The following is a 24,983-nucleotide window of genomic DNA, read 5'->3' as shown; positions in this document are numbered from 1 at the left end:
AATAGGATCTAGCTTTGGGCCCCTAGATTAGTGCACTAGACCACTAGGGTCGGTGGTACCATGGAGCCTCAAAGGCTCGGGTTCGTAGCTGCTGCAGGCAGTGAGCACGACACCTGGGGTGCGCACGGGCTGAAGTGGCGCAGGGGCGCAGACGGTAAGCACAAGGATGTGGGCACGCAGCTGCAGGGGTGCGAGCACACAAACGCAAGCGCGTGGATGCAGGGAGGCTTGACGTGTGTGCGATGGAGAAGGAGTCGCAACTCAGCTTGGTGCGTGTGGCTAGGGCTGGTGTGTGCGGCTAGGGCTCGGATCATAGGCTTGGGTCATTCTTTCTTCTTTGTGTACAAGTTTTGAAAATTTATTTCAAAAATAAAATTCTACAAAAATCCTATGCCCTTTATGGCTTACACAAGATCTAGAAATTCAAATTCCTAACCCAATAACACCATATAATTAACGATTCATCATTCAACCATACATTCCAAAATCATATCCATCCCTTCAATATACATATACAAAATGCAAGAAACACACACATCATATAATATATATATATGTAGACTGCTTTGGTACCAATTGTTGGTATTAAAAGAGCAAATCAAACATACGCATCGGGGAATGGGCCCATTTTAATAATTATTAATACCGGCCAAGATCATACACACACACACACACACACACACACATATATATATTAAATTACATACATTCATATTATAAATTACCTCTTGTAGCCTATCAAGTGTCCTTGAATCATTTTGTATAAAATCAATGATCTTCTTATCCATGTTCTGAAAGCTCACACCTTGATCTTCCAAATCAATCCTCAAACACACAAGGACGTCTGTGGGTACGTAGGATTCAAAAGGTTGATTTATGACTCTCTAGATGTACTCAAAACATGAGATCTAGAGAGGTTTGATATAGAGAAGAGGAATTGAATAGTTTAAGACAATATATTTATCCCAAAATAAATATCAATTAATTCAAAATTAACTTTATCATAAAATATTAATTTTAAATAAATAAATATTATATTCTAAATAAGATATTCATTATTCTCCATCTTGTTGACCCTCGATTTAGCCAACGACACGAAGTCAAGTATACGACAAGAAATTAGTACGATGCTTGAGAAAACAATCTTATGGAAAGTAAAGAACACAAAGAATTATAGTGGTTCGGCCCCAGTGATTGGTAATGACCTACGTCCACTTGATACTATTATTAATATTGAGCTTCAAAGGGGTGATCAAAGAACTAGGGTTCCTGAGTTTCACAGACCTTAGAAGGAGAAACAATACAGACGATGGATAATAGCAATACAATTCGGAAAAAGATCCAAAAGCTCTCCCCTTGAGCTATTTCTTGTATATTTATAGGCTCAAGGAGGGTTACATGAGTCAATTAATCATATCTTTACTTAATAAATGGATATTCAGGTTATAATGAAGAGATATTCTCGGATATCATTACAGCTATACAAATTTATACATAGATAAACAGAGTATACGACCAGGCTGGTCGTATATAAAACTTGAACCTTGCATACGGAAGTATCTCTGGTCGATAGGTGAGGAGCATCTCTGCCACGTGTCGGCCACATGTTGAAAATTCTTGCCACATCATCCACAGCTGTTTTTTGGATAAACATTTGCCCCCCAAATTTATTTGTTGCGACCAGCAATAACTAAACTTAGGAAACTAACCTTTCGTATACCCCACGAAATCTGTCAGACCCTCGTGTGTCCTCGAAAAAGGTGACCTAATCACGTCCAATCACGCATTTTTGGTTTCCAAGTAATCCTTCTGACTCCTATTACATTCCCCCATGCCTTGAAAAAGGTAACTCATGATTACCCCTTTTTATCATATCTCAGCTATTATAAATAACCCTCAATATTTACCTTTTCACTTTTTACTCGCCATTTTCTTGCCAAGAACCCTCAAGAACTTCATCTCAGAGCTCAGAGAATTCGAAGACCATCTGTCGCTGTTCTAAAGATCCTCTGTTCGCACGTCCAAAGTTGCTTCATTTCAGAACCTCCGACCTTCATCTAGGTAAATTTCTTCAACTTTCAAGCCCTTTGACATGCCATGCATACTGTTATACGCTTGTTTTGAGTTCAGAAATTTTTTATGTTCTTGGGTAGAAATACATGAGGATTGTGTGTATACTGATTGATGCTTGATAGGGTAGTGTATTTTTGCTCTGTAGGAGTTAGGAGCCAGTTTAATAGTCAAGATCATAAGTTTAGGGTGTAAAATCGAAGTAAAAATTAGATTTTTAGGCTAGTTGAAAAACTGGGTTTTTCCCGCCCCTTCGGAGTCGAAAAAGCTTTTTTCCAAAAAACTTTTTATTTTCTCTTTTCAATCTTTTTTTCAAACTGCTCGCATAGAACTTAGTGTTTTTGTTAGAATGCTACTGGTCATAGACACGAGCAACGTTATTCCAACTTTCAACATAAGCTCTGAGGTTGTGCGTCTTATCTCCTCCTTTCTCTGTTCGCTGCTTACATGCAAGATCCGTGGGGAGGAGAAAGACATCCCATTTTCTCGTGTTACTTCAAACACTTCACCTGTCCTTGCTCAAAATATGGCTCGTGCTAAAACCAAAGCCCATAAAAAGAAAACCCCCACTCCTTCACATCAACCTGCTCCTCGGGCTGAAACTCCCTCGACCAGTGGTCGAGGTGAAAATGCTCCTGACCCCAATATCCAAAGACACGCTCAACCCCAACATGGCATTCAACCAGATGTTGAGTGGCATTTAGTGCCTGAGAATAAAGTGACGATCAGGATGATCGCCAACTACATCAAGAAGTACGATGTCACGAGGGTGACCTTAGTCCAAACTAACCAAGACCAACGGGCGAACCTGCCAGGAGGCGCCTTCAGCGCCTGATTGAGGTTCCACATCGAGGCAGGGGCTACCTTGCCTCTTCATTCATTTTTCCAAGAGGTGGCCAACTATTTTAGACTTTCCCCCTTTCAAATAACTCCAAATGGATATAGAATGCTCGCAGCACTCTATATCCTATACAGCCACAAAAAATGGCCCGTGCCAACTCCTCACGAGGTTAACTACTTGTTTGACCTCAAGTCAAACCCTAACCAAGAAGGCATGGGGTTTTTTCATTTCTGTCATCAGGAAACAGGGCGCACCTTCCTAACTGACACCACCCATATATCAAATGTGAGAGGTACTACCAGGAGTACTTCCTCACGACCGACATGATCGCGGACAACCTGGCCTTTGCTCAAGGAGGTAAAACCTTTGAATCACTAGTTGTTACTCTTTATTTAGTGTTCTCCTCCACATTCTCTTAAATTTTTAATGCCTTCCAGGCCCATGGCTGCGACCAGACCCAACTCCAAACACAGAGTTGAGATCAGCCCTCCTGGCCAGCATGACTGATGTAGAAAAAAGCATCAAACATCTAGTCATAGAGGCTAACCTTAGGCTGGTTGGCCACTTGGCTCCTCAGCAAGTTATGAGGGAGTCAAATGCAGGGAGTGCCACAGCCGAGGAGGATCCCAAGCAGCAACCACCAGTGCCACCTCCACGAAGGAGACCAACCGGGATCGGGACCCTGCCGACACTCCTCCAGCAAAGAGGCCCTCTGTCGCCTTGAGGAAGGGAAAAAAGAAGGCCACCGAACCTGTCAAACACTTGGATGAGTCTTCAAATGAGAATGGTACAGTTATTTTGCTTTTAGATAGCTTTCCAATTCCCTGTCACCTATTCGACGGGGACGACAATTTTAAATATGCTCCAAATTTAGGTCCAGACTTCTTCATGTCAGAGAGTGAGTATAAGACTAGTAGAGTCTGTAGTATAGCGACCAGTATTAATAGCTCGGGTATTTGACTTTGCAATCTTTCTTTATTTCTTTTCCTGATGTAATATACTTAGTCATTTATGCTATCTCACTGTTCGACATTTTGCTTCTTTTCCAGACATGGACTCCGTGAATGTGTTCGACATTTACAGCAGTCCCAAGACTCCCGCGGCTCCCTCGAGCAAAAAGAAGGCAAGCAAGAGGCACCCTGGGGAAAGCAGCAAAGTGCCTCAGGCTAAGAATCCTCGTAATGCAGGCCCCACGGAGGACGGGCCCTCAACCAATGCAACTCCACCATCTCCTTGCAAACAGCAGATTCCCCCTACTCCAGCCGAATCGACTCCACCTCCAGCAGCCCCAACCGACTAGACTTAGCAGGTCGTCCCTGCCTCGACTGGGGGCGACATAACTAGTTGCGCCTTCAAATAGATCAAGGACAGGGTCGCAAAAATTGTAAAGCACAACCGCTGCCAGAGGCGATGGCCGCGACAGAGGCGATGGACGTCGACCTGATCTTAAACCATGCCTTGAACAAGTTTACCAGTGTAAGTCATCTTTTTCTATGGAGACAACCCTTCTATGCTTTACAGTTAGTCTAACTTTTGCTCTGACTGCAGGCAATGCTAACCCTTACTACCAGTCGTCTCCGCTCGGGCGTTGTTACCAAGCAGGCCAAATCTTTGGAGCAATGGAACGCTAATGAACTTAAAGCTGCCGCGGAGAAATATGCCGAACAGCTTGCAGTGATGCTCGAGGATAAGAATAAATTGGCTGAGGAGTTGAAGGAGAAGCAAAAGTCTCTACATAAAGCCATCGATCAGAGGGACCAGTTCAAGGAGTCCAACCGCATCAATTACCACGCGGCTAAACTGCTCGAGGAGGACCTGGCTGTGAGCAGATAGGAGAACACAACCTTAGAGGGCCGGATTGAGGAGCTTGAGAAAGCCAATGCCAGCAACTTGGAAAGGAATAAGAATGCCACTCTCCGATGCTTCTACGATTTCTGGAAGCACAACCAAGGTTCCAAATTTGATTACCTTCCTGAGAATGCAAGAGATGCCGAGCTCGCTCGATGTCCTGGTCGACTAGCAGAGGAAGAAAGGGCGAGGATTCCTGCTTCCCCTGAGATCTCGCTAGCCACTGGGATATACGGGGCAGACAATGAGGCTATAGACATCGTCGATCAGGGCCCTCCTCAAAATCCTCTGGCTCCTCAAGATCCTCCGGCTCCTCAAGATCCTCCGGCTCCTTGATCTTTTTCTGTTTATATTTTATCTTTTTACTGCACGACGTACGGATCATGATGTAAAGACAATATATTTTTATTGCTGCATGGGCAGCCTTTACTTTTATCTGAACAATTACATCCGAGCAGCGACTGCTCGCGGTGTAAAAGGAAACATTTTGATATTATAATATATTTGCATCTTATTATAACATATGTTCGCATGACTGAACTTAGCATAGCACTTTGGTTTGATTTAACAAAATAACAAAATTTTGAAAAATACTCTAAGTACCCTAGCATGCTTTCACTTATTTTGCTCATGTGTTTACATACCTTTTAACAATATGCTTTGCTTACTTGTACCTTATATGCCCCCCAAGTGATCGAGGATCTTTAGGTCCTTGGTCACTTGCCTTAACTAGAACCTGTTCGAACATTATTGCTCGTAGCAAAATGATTAGAATTATAATATAGCAAAACAACACACGTAATGAGCAAATATTTGTAATAAATACAATAATTGGCAAGAAATGACTGGCTGCGCACAGTCCCTTTTATATCTCGTAATAAATGGACTAAACATGTCTGTACGAGTGATTAATAAGATCTTATACTTATAAGCGGTCAATCACATAAAATGACCAACCCTTTTTCAAAACTTGTAAAAAGTAAAATTAATACAAGCCAATTCTTTAAGAAGAATTGTTCATTGGTAATACTTGTGCAGGTGTTCTCCATTCCAATAGCGAGGAACGAGATCTCCGTTTAAGCGTGCAAGTTTTTAAGTGCCTGGGTGAAGGACTTCATCAATCTGATATGGCCCTACTCAATTAGGCCCAAGTACTCCAGCAGCTTGGTCGCGAGTGTTTAGAAAAATTCTACAAAGTACAAGGTCTCCAACATTGAATTTTATTTCTCGCACTTTAGAGTTGAAATATCGGGCGACCTTTTGCTGGTACGCAACTACTCGGAGCTGGGCTTGTTCACACTTCTCATCGATTGAGTCCAGGGATTCCATCAATAACTGGTTGTTAGAGTCTTGGTCGTATGTTAATCTGCGATGCGAGGGTGGATCCAACTCGACAGGCAACATAGCTTCATACCTGTATGCTAAGGAAAACGAGGTATGACCTGTTGCTGTTTGGTGGGAAGTACTGTACGACCAGAGCACTTCAGGCAATTGTTCCGGCCAAACTCCCTTAGCTTCTTCAAGCCATTTCTTCAAGGTATCCTTCAACATTTTGTTAACTGCTTTGACCTGCCTGTAACGACCCAAAATAGCTAATAAGGCTTAAGGGCCTTGATTAGTGTGCCTGGAGGGCATGTTGGGATTTATGTGTGATTTTATGAGCTAAATGCATGGTTATGATTTAAAGCATGTTATATGACTATTTGATTATCTGAGATGCATGACTATGTATATTAGTATGCATGTAGGCCCGGATCGTGTTAGAAGGGCATAACTGTAATTTTGGCCATGTTGGGCATAACTGTATTGATATGTGATGATTGTTGAGACCACATTGTGATGTGGATGTATCTGTGATTTGTGACTCGAGTCGATCCCAGTGAGCAGGCTGGCAGTAAGTGATGGCGGGAATTTGTACCCGACTCGGGGCGAGCCTGGGGTATAAATAGGATCTGTTGAGTTTATTGGCGTTTATTTTGATATGGGGAATATTTATTTGGTGGTTTATCAGGTGTTGGAAAGCAACGGGAAAATATTAGAGACACTTGAGGATTAGCGGGAATTGGGTAAAATGACCCTACTTGGATAAAAGGGTTTAGAGTTAATAGGGAGGGCATTTTGGTCATTTGGCTTTTAGAGATTGATTTATGAGGCTTTTTATACTTAGTGGGATTTATAGAGAAAGTGTTGGCTGTGGAGAGAAAGAAAGAAAAGAAAGAAAAAGGAAAGAAAGAAAACAGAGGGGTTTTTCTCAAGGTTCGGTTTGTGCATTCTTGCACCATTCCTCTCCGTTTTTCTTGGGGCAAAGCTCAGTGGAGAGCTAGGATAGGCTGAGCATCAAGAATCTTAAGGTTATACTCAAAGATTTGGCAAGGATTAGCAAGAACACATCAACTTTTGAGGTAAGTTTTTAGAGATTTCAGTTTAAGGGTTTTGATGGTTTGAGCTGTGTTTTGAGCTGAGTTGATGGGAATTTTAGGGAATTTCTGGGCAAGCTTTGAGGATGAACAAGCTAAGGAGGTCTAGGGTTGAATCAAGGTCGAAATTTGCATCAATGGTAAGAATTCTAAGCCTTTAACTTTGTTGTTGATTGAATATCTGGGTTTAGGGTTGTTCATGGTGAATTTTGAGATTTGGGTTGAATGTGCTTGGGTTTTGAGTTCTTGGGATGCTTGGGATGAGTGTGAGGTGTTTATAAGCTTGATTTTGGGTTTTGAAAAGGTTTGGACAAGTTTGGGGTTGAATTGGTTGAAGGAAATCGCAAGAGGCAATTTTTGGGTTCTGCTGGGCTGCAACTAGCGCTACAGCGCTAGTCAGTGGGCGCTGTAGCGCTAGCCCCTGTTCTGGGGGGTGTGTTCTGCTTGTAGCGCTACAGCGCCCTCTTTAGAGCGTTGTAGCGCTGCATTGTTCACAGAAGTGGATTTTTGGGTTTTTGATGAGGGATTTTGACCTAGGGTTCGGGGCTCGATTCCGCCACTTTGTTTTGGGGATTTAGGACTTCCCGGGGGCTCGGGATTGGTCCCGAGGCTAGGTATTCGGACTTGGGGTTCGGTGTTGACTTTGACCTATGTTTGTGCCTAGGTGTGCGCTAAGGCTCGAGTGGGATCGTGCTCAAGGAGTCAGGTGATCTAAGCTATTGAATGGAAAGGTAAGAAAACTATAACACCCGTAGGATGGGGCATGGGCCCATAGTGTGATTGCGGGGCATGGCCCTATATTGCATGTTGCATGATGAGATGATTGTAGGGCACGGCCCTATATTGCATTACATGTTAGGGTGCAGATTTAAACGAATTGATATTTGTTTGGATGTTATTTTGAGATATACTATATGTGTGATTATAGTGAAATGAACGGCTATGGCCGAGGGCGGCAAGGCCGAGAACGGAAGCGGGGCTGGAAGTAACACTTAGCACATGGGATGCTTATAGTCAGGGTAGGACCCAGGGGATACATGTGTTATCCCTACGGTGAGGACCGAGACCCCAGGCTTTGGTAAGGCTTCTGGGGCGGCATGGCCGTGCTTGCTTAGTCTAATGGTTGACTTGTTTATCTGTGGATTATCTGATATGATAAACTGTATAAATTGCATATGTTATGTTCTGCATGAGTTTTCTTGCTGGTCTTCGGCTCACGGGTGCTCTGTGTTGCAGGTAATGGCAATGACTGAGTCAACCAACCATGAGTACGGAGAGCGTGAAGCGACGCGTACATGTTTGGCCTGCCCGACTGCTTTGGTTGGGGGTTTATTCAAGAAATGGTTATAATAATCTACGATATTTATAATTAACCAACTATAAACTCATTTTAAGATGTAAATAGTTTTCAAACCTTATTTTGGGATCCCAAATGTTTACTACTATAAGTTTTAATGAAACGACGCATTTTCAAAGATTACAGCCTTAACCTTTTTATTAGTCACACTTTTGTTTTAAAAACCTCGGTTAGCGAGTTCATTACACTGTTTTGTCTTAAAACTCACTTAGTAACGGCTCTAAGGAAGTAGGGCGTTACACTGCCCATTCTCTTGGGGATGAGCGACTGAAGAAAAGCTTTTGATAATACCATGCCGTTTGCAGAAGTCCGTGAATAGATCACTGTAAAATTGGGTGTCGTTATCCGAGATGATCTTTCTTGGCAATCCATATTGACAAACGATGATCTTGACTACGAAGTCAAGCACTTTCTTGGTCGTTGTGGTGGTGAGTGGCTCAGCCTCGGCCCACTTGGTGAAGTAATCGACGGCAACCACTGCATACTTTACACCACCTTTCCCTATAGGCAAAGATCCGATTAGATCTATTCCCCAAACTGCAAAGGGCCATGGACTCTGCATTTGCTTTAACTCATTGGGGGGTGCTCGTGGGATTTTGGAAAATCTCTGACACTTGTCACTTCTCCGCACGAACTCCATCGAGTCTTCATTCATGGTTGGCCAGAAATATCCTTGCCTTAGGATCTTTTTTGACAAACTCTGCCCCCCAGCGTGGTCCCCGCAAAAACCTTCGTGCACCTCTTTCATCAACTCTTTGTCTTTCTCCTTTGTAATAGATCTGAGGAGTGGCAGTGAGTATCCCCTTCGGTACAAGATCCCATCAACCAGGATATACCTAGCAGCTTGCCGCTGAAGGGTCCTGGCCTTATTTCTGTCCGCTGGTAGCACGTCATTTGACAGATACTCTACATATGGTGCCATCCACGTATCCGCCATCTTGATTATCAGAGTGGTTTCCACCGCTTGGATGCTTGGTTCTGATAGTCGCTCGACTGGCACTATGTTCAGAGTATCAGCCTCCTTCGCACTTGCCAACTTTGCCAAAGCATCCGCGTTGGAATTCTGGTCGCGAGGTACATGCTGGAGACTATATCTGTCGAACTGGGCTAACAGATCCATCGTTTTGTTCAGATATGCAACCATCTTCAAACCTCGCGCCTGTTACTCTCCCAGGACCTGATTCACCACCAGCTAAGAATCACTATAGATGTCAAGCACTTTTATGTTCATATCCTTAGCTAACCGCAATCCAGCGAATAATGCTTCATATTCGGCCTCATTGTTAGAAGCAGTGAAGTCAAATCTAATTGCACAGTGAAATTGATGCCCTTCTGGCGTTATCAATATCAGTCCTGCTCCTGCGTGGGATTCATTGGATGAACCGTCTGTGAACAATTTCCACAAGGGTGCTTGTATTTGACACTCAGGCTCGCTGGGTTCTTCATTCTGTTCGCCTCTCGCGAGATCTGTGAATTCAGCGATGAAGTCAGCCAAGGCTTGTCCTTTTATCGCTGCTCGCGGCATGTAAGATATGTCGAACTGCCCGAGTTTGACTGCCCACTTTAGCAACCTACCTGTAGCCTCTATTTTTATAGGACTTTTCGAAGAGGCTGGTCGGTCAAGAACATAATTGGATGAGCTTGGAAGTAAGGTTGCAGCTTCCTAGAGGCCAAAACTAAACAATAGGCTAACCTTTCAATGGGGGGATACCTCAACTCTGCTCCGATCAGCCTTTTTCTTACATAATAGACAGCCTTCAGTACGCCTTCTTCTTCTCTTACTAGAACAGCACTAGCAGCGTAATTCATGATTGCCAAGTTGATGAACAAAGTTTCTTTATCGACCGGCTTTGACAGGATGGGTGGTTGCGCCATATGCGTTATTAGTGCTTGAAAGGCCTGTTCGCACTCATCTATCCATTCAAATTTCTTATTTCCTCTTAGTAGATTGAAAAATGAGACGCACTTGTCTGTCGATTTCGAAATGAATCTACTGAGAGCAGCTATCCTCCCGATCAGGCTTTGAACATCTTTTATCTTTACTGGCGATTTCATCTCGATCAAGGCTTTTATTTTCTCGGGATTAGCTTCAATTCCTCTTGAATTAACTATAAATCCCAAGAACTTCCCTGATCCTACTCCGAAGGAGCATTTAAGGGGGTTTAAATTCATCCTATATTTATACAGGACGTTGAAGCATTCCTGCAAATCCCTTACATGTCCTTCTGCTTTCTTTGACTTAACTAGCATGTCGTCAACATAGACCTCCATGTTTGTGCTTATCAGCTCCTTGAACATGTGGTTGACGAGTCTCTAGTAAGTCACACTAGCATTTTCAAACCATAGGGCATCTCCTTGTAACAGTAGAGCCATGTATCAATCCGAAAGCTAGTGTGATCCTCATCAGGGGGATGCATACTAATTTGATTATACCCGGAGTATGCATCCATGAATGAGAGGATCTCATGCCCTACAGTGGCATCGACCAGCTGGTCGATCCTTGGGAGTGGGAAACAGTCTTTGGGGCAGGCTATCTGTAAAATCCACGCACGTACGCCACTTTCCATTCGTCTTGGGCACTAGTACAAGATTAGAGACCCACGATGGATAAAATGCCACCCTGATGAACCCATTCTCCTTCAGCTTCTCGACTTCCTCTTTCAAATCCTTTGATCTATCTTTGTCGAGTAGCCTTCTTTTTTGTTGCATTGGTGGAAAGATTTTGTCGATGTTTAGGACATGGCAGGTGACTGCAGGATCTATCCTGACCATGTCTTTATGCGACCAAGTGAAGACCTCCTGGTTCCTCCTTAAGAACTCCACCAGCGGTGGTTTTGTTGTTGTCTCTAAGTTTTTACCGACTTTCACAACTCTGGTCGAATTTTCTTCATCGACTTGGACCTCTTCAAGGTCCTCCATGGGTCCCACTTCTTCTTCAAAATCCCCGAAGCGAGGATCTAAGTCCCTATCCTCACTTTGGACAACGCCATATTTGGTGAGATTATCCCCCGAGCGGGCTTGAACATCAGTTTCCATTTGCAACTCCTTCCCGGTGGCATCTCTCGAAACACCCTTCTTTGCCTTGGTGATCAAGGCATTGTAGCACTCCCTCGCTTCCCTCTGGTTCCCCAACATGCATCCTACCCCTGAGTCCATTGGGAATTTCATAGTGAGGTGCCATATAGAGGTGACGGCTTACAGGTCGACCAGAATTTGCCTCCCTATCACAGCGTTGTACGCTGAAGGACAATCAACTACTATAAAAGTAGTGAGTAATGTCCTGTTAGCAGGTGCAGTGCCTGCTGTAACTGGGAGTCTGATCGACCCTGTTGGGGCGAGCCCTTCTTCAGAAAAACCATAAATGGTTTGGTTGCATACCTCCAGGTCATTCACAGACAACTTCATCCTTTCCAGTGAAGACTTGTATAGGATGTTGACCGAACTTCTAGTATCGACCAACACCATTTTCACCATCATGTTTGAAATCTGTACGTCCATGACCAGCGGATCGGAGTGTGGGAATCGCACGTGTTGGGCGTCGTCTTCAGAGAAGGTGATCAGTTCCTCCTCTGTTCGAGCCTTTTTTGGTGCTCGATCCTCAACACTCATCATCTCGATGTCCTGGTCGTGGCGCAGGGTTCGAGCATATCGTTCCCTTGCTTTCCCACTATCTCCTGCAAGATGTGGGCCTCCGCAGATGGTGAGTAGGGTACCTGCCATAAGAGCTGGCTGTAAAGGTGGCGAGCGTTGGCTTGCAGGCGCCAACTCGTTGCCACCTTGAGCCTCTTGCTGAGATCCTCCTGTGGCTCGTACATTTCTTCTTAAATGTCCTTGTCTTATCAGGAACTTAATTTCATCCTTCAGCTGGTTACACTCATTAGTGTCATGCCCATAGTTGTTATGAAAACGACAGAACTTTGTTGAATCTCTCTTGGAGATATCTTTTCTTATAGGTGCGGGTCGTTTGTAGGGCACGCTTGAGCTGGTCGACTAGTAGACCTCGGCTCGGCTTTCAACAAGGGCAGTGTAGTTGGTGAATCTCAGTTCATACCGATTACCTTTGGGACGCTTACTCTTGGAGGTCGAGGGTTCGTTGCTCGCCCGCTTTCCACCATTCTTACCATTGCCATTCCTATTGCCTTTGCCGTTGCCATTGGGTTTCGACCCGTTGGCGGCTTTGGCGGGTTCTTCCTTGGGTCCCTTGTCTTTTGCTGGCGATTTCCCTTCATTGGCAATCGCGTCCTCGAGCTTGATGTACCAATCAGCTCGATCTAAGAACTCCTGGGTACTTTTAACCCCATGCTTTCAGAGGCTACTCCAGAGGGGTGAATGGCGTCTAACCCCAGGAGTTAGGGCCATCATCTTGCCTTCATTGCCCACAATCTTGGCTCCAGCTGCAGCTCGCATAAAGTGTTGAATGTATTCCTTCAAGGGTTCCCCCTCTTTCTGGCGTATCTCGACCAGTTGGTTCACCTCAGTGGGGTGCACACGACCCGCATAGAACTGTCCGTAAAACTCCTTCGCGAACATCTCTCAGGAGACTATACTTGCAGGAGGGAACTTAAAGAACCACTCATGGGCGGCATCAGAAAGTGTTGCAGGGAAGATCCTGCAGCAAGCGTCTTCAGAGACTTTCTGATTATCCATTTGTATCTCAAACTTGTTGACATGAGATACTGGGTCTCCATACCCGTCGAAATTTGGCAAAGTTGGCATCTTGAACTTACTGGGGGTTTCTGCCACAACAATCCTCTATACGAAAGGGGTGCCTTTCCTCCGATCGTACTCAATGTGGGATGTTCGCCCCCCGACCAGCTGCTGCACAGCCTGGTTCAGGGCATCAATTTGAGCCTGAACAGCTTCTGGGATTGCTGGGGCCTCTGGTGCCGGGGGAATGTACTCATCGTGCCTTTCTCAGCAGTCGTTGAGTACTTCCCTCAAATCATCGTCTCTTCACCGCTGCTCACTGGCTCTGAGCTGACTAAAGACATTATTCTACCTGGGTTGCCCCCCAGCGTTATTACCTGGAAGTCAATCTTCTCTAGGTAGGGTGCTCCTACCTCCACCTCTCTCTTCGTTCCTCCAACCCGCATTTCCTCTGCCAGAGTTAGCTTCATTGTGGCCGTGGCCATCTCTAAATCATGGCTGGTCATGATGCGACCGAATATTCCCTCTATTGCCTCCTTGGGCTGGCATTTCGTGAGCATTAGGGGGAGGCTTGCGTTGATCGGTGGGTCCCCGTGCATTGTTATGCCATGGGGGGGCCCTGACCGTAGAGCCTGTCTCTGAGTTCCTCCTGTTGACAGAAGGATGCTGCCCCCTGCTCGGTGGATGCAGCTCTTCATCCCCTGGGCGTCTAGGACTGCGGGGCTGTTTCCCGGCCCTATTCTGCCTTGGGCGCGGGGGATTGCCTCGACCATCCTAAGATGGAGGCTGCGACTCAGGATCCCTAGGTGGGACATCATTCTGAGCCATAGGTGGTTGCTCAGGCCTCTGAGGGCTTACTGGCTGGAGCGGAGGACTGGGATTGGGACCCCTTTGAGGTGGCTCGTTTGCTGGCTAACCTGGCTGGGAGGCTGGCGCAGCCTGATTCTTAGCCAGCTGGATGGCTGCTTCAAGGGCGGCCATGGCATCCCTCTGGCAACAATCCATCTCAGACTGCCGCTCGCTCAGCTCCTGAAGCTGGCATTCTATCTCCCTTTGCTGCGACGCCATTATCTCAGCAGCATTCTCTTGATTGGCCCTCAGATTGGCCAACTCATCCTGCAACACCCCCAGTGTTGCCTTCAGGGTCTCAGAATCTAACTCCTCCTCATCAAACTCCAAATAAGGTTCGTCTTCAGCCACATTTGGGGGAGGAGGCTGGGATGATGCAGCGGCAGTAGCCTATCTGGTCTTCTTGGTAGTTTTTGTCATCAGATTCTTTGTCAAGCTCTCAACGAAAGCACCAGAATGTTGACCCTCGACTTAGCCAACGACACGGAGTCAAGTATATGACAAGAAATCAGTACGATGCTTGAGAAAACAATCTAATGGAAAGTAAAGAACACAAAGAATTATAGTGGTTCGACCTGAGTGATTGGTAATGACCTACGTCCACTTGATACTACTATTAATATTGAGCTTCAAAGGTGTGATCAAAGAACTAGGGTTCCTGAGTTTCATAGACCTTAGAAGGAGAAATAATACAGACGATGGATAATAGCAATACAATTCAGAAAAAGATCCAAAAGCTCCGCCCTTGAGCTATTTCTTGTATATTTATAGGCTCAAGGAGGGTTACATGAGTCAATTAATCATATCTTTCCTTAATAAACGGATATTCAAGTTATAATGGAGAGATATTATCGGATATCATTACAGCTATACAAATTTATACATAGATAAACGGAGTATACGACCAGGCTGGTCGTATATAAAACTTGAACCTTGCATAGGGAAGTATCTCTGGTCGATAGGCGAGGAGAATCTCTGCCACGTGTCGGCCACGTGTTGAAAATTCTTGCCACGTCATCCACAGCTGTTTTTTGGATAAACACATCTATATATTAATCCAAACAAGTTCATATTAATTTTGAAAAACTATATTGTTAAATAATTGATTAATTCATAATTAATCAATTGCCCATAACAATAACATCATTATTATCTTGCCCTAGAAAATTAAGTCCTCTCTACAAATCTGTCTTTTGACATCCTTACCCTTGACAATGTAGGACAGAGGTGATCTGAGGCCATGGACCTATAATACGAGACTCCAATAAACTAGATTATTAATTAAACTCTTTAATCCAATAATATTATTTATTAATTCCATGATTGTTCCACTATAAATATGGAATTACACTCTATGCATTTATAGAATTATATTTACTGAGTTTTCTCTTATAGTCCATTGATATAATCAATAAATGTAGTTATCTCCTCCATTATTGGTTCGTTAATAAGAGATAGTCAATTACCATTTTACCCTTCCGATTACCACTTGATCCTTAAGTCCCATTAATTCACTAGCAAATAATTAATCTATAATCAAATTATAGAATTAAGCTCAATAACTATTTCGATCCGGAATTAACCCTTAAGGGAACCAATATTCGATCTGTTTGGAAAGTATGGATTCCATTATTGTAATTCATGTTCCCAACCATTCATGATATTGAATCTCCAGCACAAAAGTCATTAGCCTCATTATATTAACAAATCTTAACGAGTGAATCAAAAGATCCAATTAACACAAACATGAGTTCATGAATACTTATGATTTAGACTGATATACAAATGTTCATTTATTATGATAAGAATCAATTCTTTACGTCAAACTACAAGTTTATAAAGATAATTATTTATTATCGGTCCTATCATATATAATCTCTATTATATACAGTACATTTACTAAGATGTCTTTCCACATTAGTAATCTGAATCTAGATCACTTGCATCATGTATGCTTAGTAAACTGCACTAGTAACCATTCATTAAAGATTCCATACTTTAATATGTACTGACTATTTTATTTGTTATATATGCTCTTAATTCTTTCGTACTAATACATGATCATATTCTCATGAATGAATAAGGAATTTTCTTTATATTATCATATAATTAATTCAAACAATAATTATAACATTCAAATATAATAAAAAATTTCTTTTTATTTAATTCAATAAAATGTATTTACATGCTTTTAGGGCATTCATCCTAACAATCTCACTATTGCCCTCAAAGCAAGTGAGGCATCTTCCTTAATCCCATGTTGAACACGTGACCCATGAACAAATTTGCAGGAAGTGTCTTGGTAAATGGGTTACTAGGTTCTGGTCTGACACTATTTTCATAACAGTCACACACCTCTGTGCACAATCTCTCTATCCAGACGATATTTCCTTTCAATATTCTTTCCTTTCTTGTGGCTTATTAGTTCCTTGGAGTTGTATACTGCTCCATAGTTGTCAATAGGCCAACAGATAAGCATGCTCGATAAACTTAGGAGTCTGTGATGATCTTAATGGAAGCTTATGCTTCACTTGAGATATTTTATTGGTCTAGTCAGATACCGTGACAATTAGCCAAGAGACAAGCACAATGGGTAAACTTAGCAGTCTATGATGATCTTAAGGGGTGCTTATGCTCTATTTGAGACATTTTATGGTCCGGTTGAGACATGTGACATTTGGCCAGGGGATAAGAATGCTAGATACATTTAGGAGTCTGTGATGATCCTAAGGTGTCACTACAAGAAAAAAACTCTATAGTGACGACATCTATTGCGACGACTCCAAAGTCGTTGTATGTAGGGTCATCAACAACACGCGACCAAGCCCTCCAAATTCCTGATACCCTACAGCGTGAACATGAGGCGGGAACTGACTCTACGGCGATGAAATGTCATCGCTATAGGGCCTTCGTAGAAAAAAAAGTGGGAAATATGTCTGTCTGTAGCGATGACCTATCGTCACTGTAGGATGCTTGGGGAACTCAATTGCCCAGAGTTGGTTGTCTATTTGCACCTGCTATAGCAATGACTTGTCTTCGTTGCAGAGTCATCGTGGAAAAAAGGAGGAAAACATGTTATTTTAGATTGACAACATGTCGTCGTTGTAGGATAGGGAGGGAACTTAATCGCCATGAGTTGGTTGCCTATTTTCTCTCCCTATAGCGATGACATGTCATGGCTATAGAGTCCAATTTAATCCATTGATCAGTTATTTTGTACTCTATAGCAATGACATGACATCGCTATAGGAACAAAAAAACGTAGGAAAGTGAACCGCCAAAACATTTAAGTCAAATTTTCACTGCCTAGAGCGACGATATGTCGTCGCTGTAGGGAAGACGCGTAGCACACGAGGGGATTCGTGTATTATTCACTATCCTACAGCGACGACATGTCATTGCTATAGGATCTCACCATTTGAGTGAAACAGTGCATTTTTCATATCAGCGACGAATAGTCATTACCTATAGCGACGATATGTCATCGCTATAGGTCACAGCGATATATCCCCAGGCAGAGCCTTCTTCTTCATTTTCTACAAAAACACCAAACTTTCAAAGCTTCTCCTCTTCCTCAGACCGCCGCACACCGCCATAGGATGCCTCCCCAACCCATTTTTTTGTCATTTTTTCGTGAGATTCATGAATCTATACCATACTCTTTCTATTGTGCCATTAAAATTGTAGTTTTTTTTTATATATATGTGTTGTATTTGGTATAAATGGTTTTTTATTTATTTTTTTGTTTTTTTTAGATTTCTTTGGAGCCCGAGCCTGAGCTCTTGCCTTTGGATAACTCCCCAACCCGAGCCCTTTGGTATTGTTTTTAAATTTTGTATTGGTTTTTTTTTTTTTTGTGATTGATTAATGTATTGATAAAATGTTAATTTATGTTTTCAAATTGTGTAATTAGTTATTCTAGATAGTGTTAATTTATTTTTTTCATTTCAGATTTGCATGTTTGTTAATTTAATAATATTTGTGTTTTTTTAACAATATTTTGTGATTGATTAATGGCTAAATTATGTTTATCTTTAGGTAAATTGTTATTTAAGATAGTGTTGAATTTTATTTTTTATTTTAGATTTGTATTTTTAATTTAATTATATTTGTGATTTTTAATATTGTTTTATGTTAATTTAATATAATTAAATGTTATGTTATAAAAAATGTATGATAGGTTAGATATATGTATATAAATGTGAATGTGAATTATATTTTTAAATTGTGTGGTAGGTTAGATTAAAATGATTAGATGTTTATAATATATGTATGTTCTTGGATTGGTTTATATGTTTTTATACATATTTTAAATTTTCGGGAAGGCTAGATTACAACCGTTATACTGCAGAAATTTTTGTAGATTTAGAAAAACTAAGTAGTACAAAGTAGTTTTAAAATTAGTGTGATAAAAAAAATTAATTCATAAATGTTAAAGCAATTAATAAAATTAATTAAAAAAAATTATAAAGTGTAAATTAAAATAATAATTTTACAAGTATAAAATTTTATTAATATTTTTTTATGAAATAAGTAGAAATTAAAATAATAATATTGAATGATAAATTTGTAATTAAATACTTGTTTATTTAGTTACTTTTATAATATATTCATAAAATTTGATAATATATGTAGATAAAATAGGTAATTAAGTTAACTTTATTCTTAAAATTAAGTTAAGATTAAACTAATTATTTTAAAATAATAAAATTTTATTGTTGTTTTAAAAAAATAATAAGTGAATATTATATTAAGAATTTGATAATTATTAAATAACATAATAATAATTATAATTAAATATTTGATTATATAATGAAACTTTATAATACATTCATAACTAACAATAATATATATTCTTAAAATTCGATAATATATATTCATAAAATTTAATAATTTATTCATAAGATTTCATAAAATTTATTACCAAATAAAGGTAAGTTTTATGATTATCACCTTGTGATAATTTTTTTCCACTTGAATCAGTTATGACAATTGACAAGAATTGGATAACCAATAGGCGCCGTAACTCTAATGAGTTTTGGAATGGTCTTCAAGCATTTATACAAATGGCCAAGAATCATGTGAATGCTTTGAGAGAAGTCAGGTGCCCATGTGTTCAGTGTGTCAATATGCTAAATAAGAAACTGGATGTGGTGGAGGCTCACATACACAGATATGGGTTTTTGCAAAGATACGTGAAGTGGACCTACCACGGTGAAGTTGATATGCCTCCAGTGGTGGACGACGGGGCTCCAGTGACTGATGAGATGATTGACATCATCAATGATGTTCTTGGTGAACAAGACACTAACGAAGAAGGCGTAAATGAAGGAATTTCAGATGGTGGTGGCAATAGTGCGGAGAATCAATTTGATGACCTGTTTCAAGAGGTTGAAGCTGAGTTATACCCTGGTTGTACTTGGTTGTCTTTCTTGAACTTCTTGTCGAAGATGATGCACATGAAGGTTATGAATAAATGGAAAAATAGTTCCTTTGATGAACTTTTTAAGTTTATGAAATTTTCATTCCCGAAGGAGAATAAGATTCCGGCTTCATTCTATGAGTCTAAGAAAAAAATGAGGAAGTTAGGGTTAGGATATCAATCAATTCATGCTTGCAAGTATGACTGTTGTTTGTTCTGCAAGGAGAATTCCCAAAAACAGAGTTGTCTTGTATGTGGTGAGAATCGATGGGTGACAAAGATACAAAGGGGAGTTTTTTGGTACTTCCCTTTGACTTCTAGGCTGAAGCGTCTTTTATGGTTCAAGGCATACAACAAATTATATGACCTGGCATAGTACGGGACAGTCGAAAGAAGATGGTGTGATGCACCATCCTATTGATGGGGGTGCTTGGAAACAATTTGATTCCAGATATCATGATTTTTCCAAAGAACCCAGAAACGTTTGATTGGGTTTGGTTGCTGATGGTTTTAATCCATTTGGTAACATGAGTCTATCTTACAACATGTGGCTAGTAATATTTTGCACGTACAATATGCCTCATTGGTTGTGCATGAAAGAGTCATCATTCATGCTGACTTTATTGATTCCCAGTCCGAAATCACCTGGGAATGACATGGATGTCTTTTTGAGGCATGTGGTAGACGAATTGAAGGAGCTCTGGGATGAAGAATTTCAAACCAGAGACGCTGCAACGAATAGTGTATTCAAAATGTGTGCAAAACTATTATGGACTATCAATGATTTTTCGGCCCGTAGTAGTTTGTCTGATTGGAGTAGCCAAGGATATGTGGCATGTTCTTAATGCAACGAAGACACTCATTCATGTCGGGTAATTGGGAAGACGACTTATGTTGGTCATAGAAGGTTCTTATCTTCTATGCATAAGTGGAGGAAGAGTCGCTTGTTTGAAAAAGGATGTCCACCAAGAAAATTCAGTAGTCAAGACATACTCGAACAATTAGTGCATGTTCAAGATCATTTTCTAGGTAAACATGTTAGTTTCGGCGGTGTGAAAAGAAAGCGAGATCCAAAAGAGCGTAATTGGAGTAAAAATAGTATTTTCTTTGAACTTGATTACTGGTCCAAACTTGAACTGAAACACAATTTAGATGTGATGCATGTAGAGAAAAATGTTTGTGACAGTTTACTCGATACTTTTCTTATGAATGAGAAATCTAAAGACACCACCAACTCACAAGTAGACTTGAAGAATTGGGGTATTCGAGAAGAGTTGCACCTCAAGGAAGATGGTACGAAGTTGATCAAACCACATCCTATGTACTCTTTCACGCCAAATGATAGACAGTTTTTTTGTCAGTTCGTAAAAGGAGTTAGACTTCCTAATGGCTTCGGTTCAAATTTCTCTAAGAAAGTAGCTGACAATGATGGCAACATTGTTGGGTTGAAATCCAATGATAGTCACATTCTTATGCAATGTTTGCTTCCGGTAGGAGTTCGAGGCTACTTGGATAAGTCTTTTGCGAAGACAATCATTGAGCTTTGTCGTTTCTTTAAGCAAATTTGCGCTCGTAAATTGGTTGGTAAGTACATGGATAATGCAGATGATCAAGTGATATAAATTTTGTGCAAGTTGGAGTTAATTTTTCCTCCAGCCTTTTTTGACATAATGATTTATTTAATTCTTCATTTTCCACAAGAAGTTATCCTAGGAGGACCAGTTTACATGAGGTGGATGTATCTGTTTGAGCGATATATGAAGAAGTTGAACAATTATGTCAGGAATAAGGTACGCCCTAAAGGTTCTATAGCGGAGGGTTATGTTGCCAATGAAGCTTTGACTTTTTTTTCGCAATATCTTCAGGGCGTATCGACTAAATTTAATCGACCGGAAAGAAATGCAGATATTGTTATTCCGAAAAGACAGTTGTCAGTTTCTGAATCACAATGTCGTCCAAGTAGCAAAAAGAGAATCATATCCCTTGACTATCTTCATCGAAAAGAAGCAGAGTGGTTTGTACTCAACAATTTCCCTGAAATCCAACCATATATGGAGTAAGTTGCTCAACACATGTATGAAATCATTAAATTTAATTCATGGCAAATTGTTATTTTACCTTAATCCTTGTGCTATATAGTGAATGCATTCGAAAAAATTCAAACATAAATCTTCAAAAAGATTTCCCTATCTTGTTTAAATTGAAAGGAAATTATCCAAAATGTAGAATTCTTACAAAATTTGTATCGATTAATACTCATCTCATTGTGTTTTCTTTTTTTGTGCCATACTCTATAGATGGGTTATTTACAACAAGCACAATCAACTGAGTGTACTAATGAATTATTTGCTTTACCAACGGGTCCAATCATAATGCATACTCCTACATTGATTGCATTGTTAACAGTGTGAAGTTTTTGGTCAATAGTTGAGACGAAAGACGTACCACTCAAAGTAGTGGAGTTTCGGTGCCAGGAACCGATGGTTTCACTTTCTATGGGCAACTAGAGGAAATTGTAGAGTTATGCTATTCCCATGGTTACTCGAAAGTATTGTTTCGATGCAAATGGTTCAACACTGATGCAAGCAAGGGTCGAAATGTGACTGAGAATAACATAACTAGTATCATGATTAATTTTGAATGGTACAAGAACGATCAGTTTATTCTCGCCACTCAAGAAAAACAAGTTTTCTACTTGGAATATCCTTCAAGAAACAAAAATTGGACGGTAGTAGAAGAAGTCAATCATCGAAAGATCTAGGATCATCCATGCATTGATGATGATAATAAGGTTGATGTCGTGCATGATATCACTTCATCCGAAATTAGGAGAGTTGGTGATTATTCATTTGGATCGACCTGATCACACCAGCATAATTGGGGAAATGCCTCGATCTGTTCCGGATGTGGATGATGATTTCATCAATGACGATGATGATGACGAAATTAGTGAAGATGATTTAGAAAGTACAGATGATGATGTAGGAATCGACATTGATGAGGAATAATATTTTCTTATACATATTCATATTTGTATGTTTATTGTGTATGTTTTAATTTCAAGACTTTTCAATCAATATATGACTTTTGTCAACAATGTTTTTTTTTCAATAGTTTCAACTGCATTACCGAAATTATTTAAGTTATGTAATTAACCTCCAATTATAAATGAATTTAAGTTAATAATTATTTAAATTGCAAAGATATGTCTGCTACTGTTGCTTGATCTCATGGCAGTGATGGGGCAAATCCTCCTCCTCCAGATACCACACGAGTTCCTACTTCCTATGAGACAATAAATGAATGACACAAAAAGACAAATTGTATTGTTATTTTATTATTTTAGTCTATAATTAGTCTATCTTTTATCAATAAATGACAAATTTTTATTATTTTATTCAATTTAATTGTATTGTTTAATTAACATATGCAGTGGCTGACGCAAAAAGAAGAGGTCGGTCTCGATCCAAAAATTTGCAGCAACTCGTCAACGACAATAAAGGTTCGTTGGCTCTACAATTTTATCTGAAGGAGGGAACCTACAAAGCATGTCTAATTACATTATGACTCGTGGAAAAGTGTTCCAGATGAGCACAAGATTGGATTGATGCAAAAGCTTCAAGTAAATTTATCTACTTATTCACATGTAATGTTTTTTTTTATAATTTAAAACTTCTCACCAAATTTTTTGAAGGAATTTTTCATTCTTCCCCGAGCCCTCCTTGAGTGGCAACTAATAGAGACTGGGATTGAGTGAGAGTTTCAAGATCACTACAAGGATAGAAAATGTCACAAGAAAAGACACTTCGATTAACATGGAGGGTATGATGATATCGAGACAGCCAGAAAGAATCCACCGGAGGACATGGACAATGAGAGTTGGCAGAAGTTGGTTGACCTTTTCACCACTCCATAGTTCATGGCATGCTCAAAGGAAAATGCTGCCAACGAAGAAAAACAGAAGTATCCAAGTCTCCATGGATCGACTTCTTATGCTTTTGCTCGATTTAAGAAGGTAAATAAAAATATATAGATAACTTTAAATATTTTAAGTTATCTTAATAATAATTTCAATATTTAACGGAGATTTTGTTTTCTAAAGATGAATCTGTTGGGAAAACTTTATACAAGTTCTATATTTATTTTCATGTAGATCTAATATTAAATAAATTAATATGAGATAACCTAGAACATTTTTAAAAAATTGAATTCAAAGAGAAACAAAGACAAGAATACTTACAGTATACGCAGCGGAATGAAAGATTCATTCCTTCAGTTTCTCTAACTCTTGTATTTTCTCTATCGCAGAGTATTATCAAGAAACTGAACCGATCTTTTATTTTCTTCACAGTCTTCCAATGTATCATTAGAATCACCTAGACTAGTGTGGGCAATTCTCAACACATGAATAGAGAGAAGAAGAGAAAATAACAAAGAGGCTTAGAAAATGGATTGTGTTTAGAGAAAATCTAAAACTATCAGAAAACCAGTGATTAAACTTATCTGTCGTCTGTCTTGACTTCTCTCTAAGCACTCCTTTTATAGACTCAATTAGGCTATTTAATTTAATTTAATTAAAAAATCAATAAAATAATATCCATTTTAAAGCCCTAGGTCGAAATTATCATCGGCTTTAGGCCTGTGAAATTTCCCATTTGATTAAAAGCTCATTGGATTTAAAAACAAGGCCTATATTATTTTCTATTGATTTAATTAATTAAATAATTATTTAAATCATTTATCAAATTAATTATTTTGAATTTGAACCTTGCTTTAAACTTATTTATTAATTTAGATACTAATTTATCTTAATTAATAAATCTGCCATGATTTCTCTTTTCTTCTCAAAATTACATAACTCAATGAAACTATCCAAAATTGACCTGGTCAACTTTGATAATTAAATCAATTAATTGAGACTATCTAGATGGTTTTATCCAAGGTACAACGGGGACCATGGGCCGATGAAATCAAGCTTCAATAAGTTATCATAAATCTAACAAATAAATTTACTAACTTATTAATTCCTCGTGACTCCACTATAGACTCGGGATTGCACTCTTGAATTCATAGAATGCTCTATAACAAATATAGATACGCTATTAATTATCCATTGTTACAACCATAATTGTCACTCAATGCTCTATAGACGGTCTACAATGAGATAGGACTAAAATATCGTTTTACCCCTCATTGTATTTTATCCTTAAAACACTTAGTTCCTTGTAAATGATATTTCAGTAAACTAATTTAATTATTGAAATGAGATCTCTATCATTTAACACCTTGAACCAAACTAAAAGGAAACCATCGTTTCACTTCTTCATCAGAAGCTATAGATGTTCATATCTATGATTAACACTCCCACTCAATTATACTACCGAGTTCCCAAGATGTAAGTATGGGCTAGTCCGTAGGGTAAGCTGGTAATGAACAAGTCAAAGAACTCAAATAATACAATCAGTTAGAATACTAACCAATCAAAATTGAGATTGAATTGACCTATGGTCAACTGTATGATATGACTAGAAT

Source organism: Humulus lupulus, chromosome 9 (assembly GCF_963169125.1).
Source record: "Humulus lupulus chromosome 9, drHumLupu1.1, whole genome shotgun sequence".
Lineage (NCBI taxonomy): Eukaryota > Viridiplantae > Streptophyta > Magnoliopsida > Rosales > Cannabaceae > Humulus > Humulus lupulus.
The sequence above is the reverse complement of the archived record's forward strand: the minus strand, read 5'-3'. Positions refer to the sequence as shown.